The sequence below is a fragment of the Oratosquilla oratoria genome, chromosome 17, assembly GCF_046742065.1.
Source record: "Oratosquilla oratoria isolate Oo_2021 chromosome 17, ASM4674206v1, whole genome shotgun sequence".
Taxonomy (NCBI): domain Eukaryota; kingdom Metazoa; phylum Arthropoda; class Malacostraca; order Stomatopoda; family Squillidae; genus Oratosquilla; species Oratosquilla oratoria.
Window position 1 is genome coordinate 8,901,833 of NC_134793.1, and position 11,361 is coordinate 8,913,193.

Consider the following 11,361-nt stretch of genomic DNA (forward strand, 5'->3'; position numbering starts at 1 on the left):
TATATATATTTGTACAACACTGAATGGGTCCCAGTGATTAGAGATACATTTTAACAACCACAACGCACTGTAATTCTAAGCCATCATCATCGGGAGACCCAATGGGGCCACATGCAGAAATTGAAATATGGTACAGCCGAGGATTCGAACTCAGCGATCATATGAGAAGTGCCGCAGTAACTAACCAAGTACGCCATCAAGAGAAATATAAATAGAGCGCAAACTTTTTATATATTTGTATGCTTGAGTCACATACACTTCATGAAATTTTTGCGTTCAATCTATCTCCGCTATGACAGCACAAGTGGAAGTATACCAACGCGGGACAGTATTTGTACAACACTGAGTGGGTCCCAGTGATTAGAGATACATTTTAACAATCACAACGCACTTTAATTCTAAGCCATCATCATCGGGAGACCCAATGGGGCCACATGCAGTAATTGAAAAATGATACCGCCGTAGACTCGAACTCAGCTATCATTCGACAAGTGCCGTAGTAATTAACCAACTACGCCATCAAAAAGTTATTTCAATTCCTGCATGTGGCCCGATTGGCTCTCCCGATGATGATGGCTTAGAATTAAAGTGCGTTGTGGTTGTTAAAATGTGTGTGTGTGTATATATATATATATATATATATATATATATATATATATATATATATATATATATATACATGTATATATATTTATAATGGTTACCAGTAAGGATTTTTTTCCAAGTGCTTTCATGTAATTCACATTGCTCTAATCTAGGAAATATAGGAAAGCACTAGGGAATCTTGTGTTTTATGTTATTTTTTGGTAGAGGGTACCTTTGCCTAGGCTGTGTTTCAAAGACATGCGGTGTGGGATGGGGGGTTAGACAAAATTAGATTTAAGGTTTGGATGTTTCAGTATTTTTGCATAAGGGAAAAATATATGGTTAAAAGTGCTTGTTATACAATTTTTTTTCTTAACTTAACCCATTAAACATTCGGAAGTCAAAATGAGTCTGTATTTTTTATTCACACAGTGAAAGAAAATCGTGCTCAATAATATCAATTTTCTTCAATAAAATCCCTGAATAGAATAGGTTAATTACTAACCAAGATAATTGGTGAATTTCATTTCTTGGGGTGATGTCAAATTCAAGCTTACAAATTTATTGGTGAATCTAACTCCTTAGAAAGGTTCCCTAAGTCAGGCTCTGCCTTGGGTGCAATCAGACCTTGCAATGATACTGCTTTATAAGAATATTATTCTTATAAAAATGGCGGCACGCTAAGGACCCAGTCACAACAAGCTTACGACCTGTTTCCGACCACCGGCGACCAGGTTGATTTGTGCTGTTCTTCTGTTTATAAAAAATAATTCAAGACAAGGCGATTGGAATTAATCTCCCTCTCTTCCCCGTCATGAAGATGAATATCAAATAGTTACCTGGCGCTAATCATGAGAGAAACAAAAGTGCCACCGTCCGTCCAAGGTGGTCGGAAACAGGTCGTAAACTTGGTGTGACTGGGGCTTAAGGTTACAATATTCTTGACTTCCGTATAAACATCTAAACAATGTGTCTAACATCCATATAGGTTTAACTTCTCCTAATTCGTCATTCATTTTCTCACTATATGAGGAAAGAGTAATTTGACATTTGGAAATTGGAAAAACAAAATATCGTAACTGAAGTCATTTCTACTCAAAGAAGTAGAAGCAAGTGGCGTGCAAAATTGTAAATGATTATTGTGCCGTCACCTTTCTACCCAATACCTTCATGCTGAAGCAAAATCAGAGCGATGAACACCATAAAAGATGTAGTCATGTCCATCTTATCCTGTGCGATGACTTTATCAGGAATGCATTCAGTTCGTTCAGCCAGCCAATGGATGAGTTTGGACGACAAAAGTCATTTGGGTAATACGAGATGAAAAGGTGAAGTCCCAGCCGGATTTTTTGTTGGATACCTTGTCGGATTTGATGAATTACCATTAGCAGAAGCGTCTATGGCCGCTGCTGGTTCACTGTTCCTGATTTTATAGCTTGAAGTCGACTGTTACCGCGCAGACGCCTGAGGTGTCTTGGAGTAGAAATTCCCAAGGATGCAAAATATCAAGATGATATTTGAGGGTGCATGTGCATAGAAGTGCTTCCTTTCCCCCCCCCTCTCTCTCTCTCTCTCTCTCTCTCTCTCACACACACACACACGCGGTGTGAAGGCTAACATCAAGCATATTTTCATGGCATACTATTTCATGAATAGAGTGAAAAAATATCTAGAATGAATCACAATATACAATTATGTGTTGACCGATATTTTTTATATATTTATATTATCTTGCTTATCTATCTATTATTATTTATTTTACTACTATTTTGCGGCTCCTACTCGTCGTTGTGTGCTAATGTGAGGTGCAAACTAAGAAGATAACTGGTAGAAATTGATAGAAATATCTATCCATCGTCATACCGTCCCGCATCATCCCCAGACGCTTTAGTCCCCGCCGACGGATACACGTTTTCTTTGGTTTAGAGATATTTCTAAGAAGCCCATCTCGACACTTCAACTCAAACATAGCGACTCCTTTAATATATTCCCATTTCTTAAATCTTACTCCTACAAAGGAGGTCAGGAGGAGGCGACCTGAGTGGGGTCCTGGTCGACTGGAATAATATTGAAATGAAAGTCCACCAAGCGAAAAAAAAAAAAAAACGCTTGCCCCATTCACCCATCCATCCGTCTATCCATCTAGGGCAGCAATAAAAATGACAAGGGCTCATTACTGTGTAACGGTACACTATGGATAGGACGTTGATTTTTTTTTTATGTCACTTGGTGGTACTGGCTCGAATGCAAATGGTAAAATACCTCACAATAATCGAGATTTCTAAAAGAAATATATATAGATTTCTCCAAGAACGCTTTAAACCAATTTATTTTCTATTTTTCTAAAAATATTCGATTAATTTTTCTTAATAATTCTCTACCAATATTTGAATATCATGAACAGGGGGAACCGTAGTTTTAGAACCAGGAGACTAGCCTAACCAAGAACTTGAATAACAATTTAGAATTATTACCAAACGTTTCGGCAATCAGGTTGTCATCATCAGTGAATCTACAAAATTAATAATAATAATTGATAATAATGATAAAAATAATAATTATAGCAATAACAATAACATTAACAACAATAATATCAATAACAATAACTAACAATAATAATAATAATAATAATAATAATAATAATAATAATAATAATAATAATAACAACAACAACAACAACAACAACAACAACAACAACAACATAGAATAAAGGAGTTCCTGTGAGCAAAATATACCACATAAAAATACAATAGATTGTGGTCTCCCAAACAAATATGAAACAAGACTGAACAATATGAAACAAGAGATTATTGGAGGATGTGAAGGGGGGCACTAGAAAGGGAATTACTGAGTGTGGGACAGTTAGTTTCTATATAAAGGAATTCTAAAATTCGAAGGTCAGCAGTAGGACGGCTATCTAAACTTCTGAAATGGTGAATAGGCAACTCACTGGAACTTACACACTGCTGTGATTGGTCCTGCACGGCCGAGTGAGGGAGGTTTTGGAGTCGTTGGCTTGGTATCCACGAGTGACCCTTATGCTCGTCCACTCTAATCTTGAAAGGTCCGAAAGTGCTTCCAGTATGTCCTGCCTGGGCCCTAGGGCAAGTGTATTTGTACATAACGGACGAGCGTAGTTCAGCCGGGAGGTGGTACTTATAGTTGCCAAAACAAAAGCTAGTTCGTCAGTTGTTTACAAAAATAAATTTAAATTATATTTGCGGATAGATTTTTTGTAGCTAAAAAAATGCCAGTTCGTCAGTTGTTTATAAAGATAAATTTAAGATCTATTTGCCGATAGAGTTTTTGTAGTTAAAAAAGCCAGTTCGTCAGTTGTTTACAAAGATAATTTTAAAATCTATTTGCGGATAGAGCTTTGATAGGTTGTCATGTATCTTATAATAATTTTTGGAGGAGAGATATAACCTGACTGCTGAAACGTTTGAAGATTAAATACAAGAATGTTGTATGCCGCCTTCTTGGTCCTAGATGTCGCGCTCCTTGTTTACGACTAAATATAAATATATAGATGGGTAGGTGGTAGCTGGCCAAGATAACTTAGATCACAAGGAACACGAACAAACTTTATACATATAGGTTTTACTTCACATTTGGTGGTGAATGAGACTAGTGTTTTATCAAAATATGTGACTTTTATTATTATGATATTATTACTTCAGAGTCAAAATAATGACTGTGCTGTGTACGGGTGTGCGGGTGTGGGAGGCTGGACTTAATTAATAGACACCGACCTTGTATGAATCCTGGTTGCAGTTCCAACTGTAACCTCTGATCGTTGAACGAATCACTTATACTTAGCTTTAGGCTAGATTGATATATAATAGTTTAGAGCTCTGACAACTTTAACTGAATACTTTTGAGTGTCCGAGCAGACTGAACTTGACTTAGATGTTGGCTAGGAAGAAAGCTCTTAATGATATAAGCTCCTCCTACAACTAATTTTGATTTGCTAAAAATCTCTCTGTATGGGAGAAATGGCCAATGGGGACACGTGAGAAACATACGCCTCTTCTAAGTTCCCGCCTTCCTAAACAAGGCTCAGTTCATTAGGGGGGTCAGAGATCACGAATCCATTACAGAAAGGACGACCTCACGAGACAGAAAGTGTTATGGACTGATAAGGTACCCAGTGCGCGACGCGATGACGAAAACTAGTATCATTAGTATCACTGTCTAGTGGTGATGATGCCGTCGTCAAACCAATCACCACATAGCCCCTAGTTGTAATGTTTGAACAGATTTAGTCTAGAATTTCACAATATTCCGTCTCTTTTATTTCATATCATCCTGACAATATTTGAATAGTTTTATTCTAGACTTATGGAACAGCATATGACAATTTAATTTTAGATTTCTCTAACAAAATTTTTAAAGGTTTGATTCTAGATTTCTTTACAAATTTAACGGGTTCATTCTATTTTATTCTAGACTCTAGCAATATCTTAACTTTATTTTAGACATCAAAATGTTTTATTCTAGTTATCTCTAACAACGTTTTTGGTTAATTCTAGATTTCTTCAACATTTCTGAGTTTGTATTGTTGCAAAATTAATCATTCGTCGTCCAGTTTTGCGATATATAACGAAAAGTTATTATTTGAAACAGAAGCGAAACAAAAAGGAATGCATAAGCATCAAGTCTAACGGATCTGTAATGTGTGATACTTTTATGAGCAAAATAGATAAATAGATATATTAATGAATTAATGAATAGGTAAATAGATGAAATTATAAATAAATTAATAAATAGATAGATATATGAATAAATACATAGATAAAAATAGATAAATAGATTAACCAATAAATAAATGAATAGGTAAATAGACAAATAGATAAATAGATAAATTAATGAATTCGTAAAAAGATAAATGAATTAATAAATAAATAGGTAAACAAATATTAGATAGTTAAATAGATAGATGAATGAATAAATAAATAGATAAGTAAATGAATAAATAAATAGATAAGCAAATAAATCAATAAACAAATAAATAGATGAATAAGTTGATAAATAAGTAGATAAATAAACAAGCAAATAAATAAATAGTATAAGATTTAATAAATAAAGGGCCACCCGGTGAAGAAAGGGTATGAGAAGAAGATTGGTGCGGAGAACCTACTCTACGGTAGCCTCTTACGAGGCGATAAGACCCCTCTGTACCGGTGGGAAGTTTCTGAAAGAAAGAAAGATAGGTAGAAGGAAAGAAGGAAATAAGGAAAGAAAGAAAGAAAGAAGGAAAGAAAAAAGAAAAAGAAAAAAGAAAGAAAGAGAGAAGGAAAGAGAAAAGGAAGGAAGAAAGAATGAAGAAGGAAGGAAAGAAAGTAAGGACAAAAAAGAGAGAAAAAAAAGAAAGAACGGGAGAAAAGAAGAGTAAAGAAAGAAAGAAGGAAAAAAAAAGAAAGAAGAAAAAAGAAAGAGAGAACAAATTTCATAACGTCTTTTGTTAAGCTAAAGAAAAGCGTCGGGCGTTGACAACTTCGACAATCTAATTCATCAGCAAGCCTTCCTGTGGCTTACCTCAATATATCATTCAATATATCATAGATGTTACCTTGGGAATCTCTCACCGGACACACCCGTGGCCTCAAGCAAACTGGCAACGGTCACCAGGTCTGTATTACCCTGTTTGCCGGCATATAAGACGCACCCTCGCATAAGATGCCCCCTCCCCCATATTTTACAAGGATAATTGGTGGAAAAATAGTATGTCTCATCATACATTTATTTAGATATATTCCAAGTGATTTTGTAGGGAAAATGTATGATTCTGTGTATCTGTAATACGGCCGGATTAGACGCAGGGTAATTTTGTGATACATTTGAAAAAAATCGTCTTACACACCGGTAAATACGGCGTAAGGCATCGGAGGAACGGGGCAAGATCTAAGAATATAAGGTCTAACCACTTCCGACCGAATTTCGAGGGAGTTGGCGCAGCGGGCCCGTGAACGTCACCTGGCTGTTCAAAGTGGGGTTAGCGGGTCCTATAGCTGTCAGTTGAAGTTGGTCCGTCGTTCGAAAATGACGTCGCCTTAGCTCGCACCGCTCCACTCAATTAGTTATATTCTGACAAATATTAAATAAAATATATATATAAAATATTATAGTTCCTGTCTATATATATGAATATATAATATATGATATATAATATATATATATATATATATATATATATATATAATATATAATATATATATATATATTATAGTTCCTGTCTTCCTTGGCGTTTCACAGTTTTCTTCAGTGTATCACAAAGAGAAAATGGACTCAGCCAAATGACGTCAGAAGCTGCGCAGAAGAATGTAAACGGTCTGACATGTATATTTAGACCTTGGAACGGGGTATGGTGTTTCTTGTACTTCCGTCGTGACGCGAGTATTCTGGAGCTTATGAGAGGTGAGGGGGTGACTCCGATTTTGTGCTGCTGCGTTGCATCTTGGAGGCTCATTGAGGTCCACGGGCCCACAACAAATGGGGCTCTCGTCGGATTTCTTAGGCAGCTGGGGAGACCTTCTTGCACTCGTGACCTGACTTAACCTGACCTAACTTGACTTTCATCACTTTTACATATTCATTTATTTATTTATTTATTTATTTATTCATTTATTTATTTATATATTTAATTACTTATCTATATATTTAGATATTTGTTTATTTATTCATTGATTAATTAATTTATTTACACATTTATTCATTTATTTATCTGTTTATTTACTTATTGATCTATTGATCTATTCATCTATTTTTTATTCATACATTTTTTTGCAAATGATGCTAGCAATTGTCAATGCACTTTTTCCCCTTGTAGATTAGAAATTGACCCGGTAAATAAACAGGGAGTCATTTTTTTCAAATCTTGGTTGGAGAAATGTTGTCACAGGGTAAATAAGACTTGTGTACAAGTTTGTACATAAGAGTGTATGTAATGCTTTTTATGTGTACGGTACTTGTTTGTCTGTGTAAGCGAGTATATACTCAATTTGTTTTGCTTTTCTGCATTTCTAATAAAGTGTGCTACTTATATATACACTTTTGTGTGTGCAGATAGGCAGATATCTTTCCCCGCATAATTATGCAAATTGTTTATTCCCTTGATTTGTTGTTTCTATATTAATAGACTAAGAAAAATGATTTGTGTGATGTCGATAATATCGTATATGTAATCTCTCTCTGAGAGCATATTTTAGTAGGTAGTAATTGAATATGAATTGCTCGGTGGAAGAAATCTTTGAAGCTATCTCGGTTCATTATCAACCTCAGCGTTGCTGACCAAAGTAAAAGAAAAAAAAAAAAAAAAAAAAAAAAGAAGAGGAAATGAAATTGAGTTTATATTTGTCGTTATCATATGTGATCGATTTTTAGTACACTGCAGAAACTGTCGTACGGTATATAATTCTTAGATAAAGCGATAGAAAAGATATACGACATTGCATCAAACCTAGAATATCCTAAACACGTTGTAGAAATATCTCATTATAGGACCAAGAAATCATACGACAACACTGTTCAAGAAGGAAAATTTTGTATGAAGAGTCTCTTAGTTCCTTCTCTTTACGAAAACTTTGTAAGAATTACTTCTATCCCCAGTGAGTTCAACGGCAGTGTTATATTTAACAACATTACCATAAAAGAAATCTATATTAAGAATTCCCCATGTAATGATGGTAAACAATGTAATCATTGCTGCTTGGGTCAAACTAGCAAAGATTTAAATACAAAAAGTAGCCAAGCACAATTAGTGTTAGAACAGGCCAGATATCTAGTGGCTATGTAAGAGATGCCAACCATAATATTGACATGGACAATGTCAAGAAAGTTGTCGTTTGAAAATCTGTATTGAAAAGAAACGTTAGTTTTATCTAGTTTTATCAAAAATATTTCTATAAAAAATAATATTAGTTTTATCTAGTTTGATCAAAAATACTTTTTGTAAAAAAAATAATTTGAATATGTTTATATAAATTAGATTATCTTATTATCAAGAGAATAGCTGGGCAACATCAGGGTACCCCACGAGAGGCATTACCATAAAAGATTTCTGGTTGTGTCCTTCCTTAGCTCCTTTTCATGTTTCTGTACTTATATTGTTGTACTCTGAAGATGTCTTAATAGCCGAAGACGTTTGGTCTTCTGTTCTCTAATTTCTCTGTAGTTTAGGCAAAATTGTCATTCACGCGTTCGTTGTGATAATTATTACCCAAGTGGTCGAAACGTCTGGTACTAAATAAAATCCCATATTCTAGCCTTAACTTTTCATTTCCCGCCTCACCTCCACACACACACACACACACACACACACACACACACACACACACACACACACACACACACACACACACACACACACACACACACACACACACACACACACACACACACACACACCACACACACACATACACACACACACACACACACACACACACACACACACACACACACACACACACACACACACACACACACATACTTTATATATATATATATAAAAATATATATATACACACACACACACACACACACACACACACACACACACACCACACACACACACACACACACACACACACACACACACACACACACACACACACACACACACACACACACACACACACACACACACACACACACACAACACTTGTATGTATATACATACACATATATATATATATATATATATATATATATATATATATATATATATATATATATATATATATATATATATATATATATTTATACACACACACACACACACACACACACACACACACACACACACACAACACACACACACACACACACACACACAAATATATATAAATATATATATATATATATTTATATATATATATATATACATATACATATATATACATATATATGTGTATATATATATATATGTATATATACATATATATATTTGTGTATATATATATATATATATATATATATATACATATACATATATATATAAGAAATGCATTTTCCTTCATAATTGGACTTTCCAGGTGAGAAGACACTTATACTACATTCACATTAAAACCCATTTAACGCCTCCGCCATCTGAGTATTTCGTAGAAGAGCATTATTTCTGCCCCCCATCGCGCTGCTCGGATCGAGAACAATGCAGTGAGGTACACAGCTTCATCAAGTGGTGAGTCCCCACCTTATAGTTTGTGAGAAATTCCCTTTCGGTCGCGTTATTTTTTCATTCATTCAGAATCTTCCTACTGTTTCATTTTATGACAACTACTCACAACCTTACCTCTTCACGCACTCGGAAAAAAGTATCAAAACAGAAAATATCTTTAGTTCACGTTTTATTTATTTATCTATTTTTATCCAGTTACAGTTTGGTTTCACTTACTCCTATTATTATTATTATTATTTTTTTTCGTTCTCTCTTCTCTCCTTGATTGCAATACTTCGCGCATCCAAAGCCATGCAGTTCTTTCAACATCACTGAACACGTCGTTGAACTTTTGAACTAACACAAGTTCCCTCATCTTTGGTCATACAAAAACGCCATCTTTGATTTCTGCGTCACTTACTCTGGGAAATTTACTTCGCAAATATGTGACTCTCTTGCCAGCTTTACCCATATCTTTGATGGAATTCTTCCTCAATCTCAGCTTAATCTGCAAAGGAGGCAGATACATCTTCTCAGGATCAACAAATGGAGTACTGATGACATTCTTCTCTCTTAGAACCAATGATAGCTTTGGCCACATTTTCTTTATAGTAATTTGATTTTATCCCGGCTGTTCTACTTACACAGGAAACAACAAAACTTGCTATAGTACATCTGCATTCCGAGTTAAATTGCCACAACCTTTAGGTCACCACAGATACTCCTCTTAGGTTCTTCATACATAAATTTTTACAACAGAAGCTTCATTATCTCATATAATTTCGTGTTAGCTGCATGAGGCAGAGGAACAGAAGGAAACTTATTTTCATTACGGAGTGGGACTGTTGTCAAGTTTCCTTTGGAAGAGTCAGTAGATAAGCGTCACTCACTCGTGTTTTATTCTTTACTAGGCTCCTTCATAGCAGACTGGACAATCATTGCATAATAGCAGACCGTCCTCAAGTGAGAAAAAAAATATCTAAAACACTATGGTAATCAGCCGATTTCTGTAATGAACCGCACATAAAATCAAATGACAGGGGTATACTAAAACACAAAAACTATAAATAATACATTTTTTAGAAAGACTTTATTTTCGATTTAGAGTACAAAAATGCATGGAAAACAAATATCCATTTTCTTGAGACGCGTTGTCTGTTGACCAACGTAATTGGTCCCGGATGGATTGCTTATGAAAATCCGTTGATGTCGACGATAACGTTCCTTCTCCTCAGTGAGGAAAAGGAAATCCTGAACAGTGAAGAGATTAAACTGCAGAAGGGTTTGTACACTTCACCATATACACTCACTTCACCCAGGAAGATAGAACTCAGCGGCTCAGGGAAACTGCGACGACCAGCATCTTCAGAGGCATCATTTTGCATCTCGCCTACACGGTGATGCAAAATGAGTTGTCTTGGTAGGTAAAGGCGGCCCACACTCGCCTGACACCTTCGCTTTTTGAGATAACAGGGAGATTTAGTTGCCCAGGTGTTCTCAGCACCGAGACCTCCCCAATCTGGTAAGGATATCGCCAGTTTGTTGGCGAATGCTTTTTCATCAGGATATAGATTCGAAGCAAGCCATACTACATCCCCCAGACCAGTTATTCCCAAACG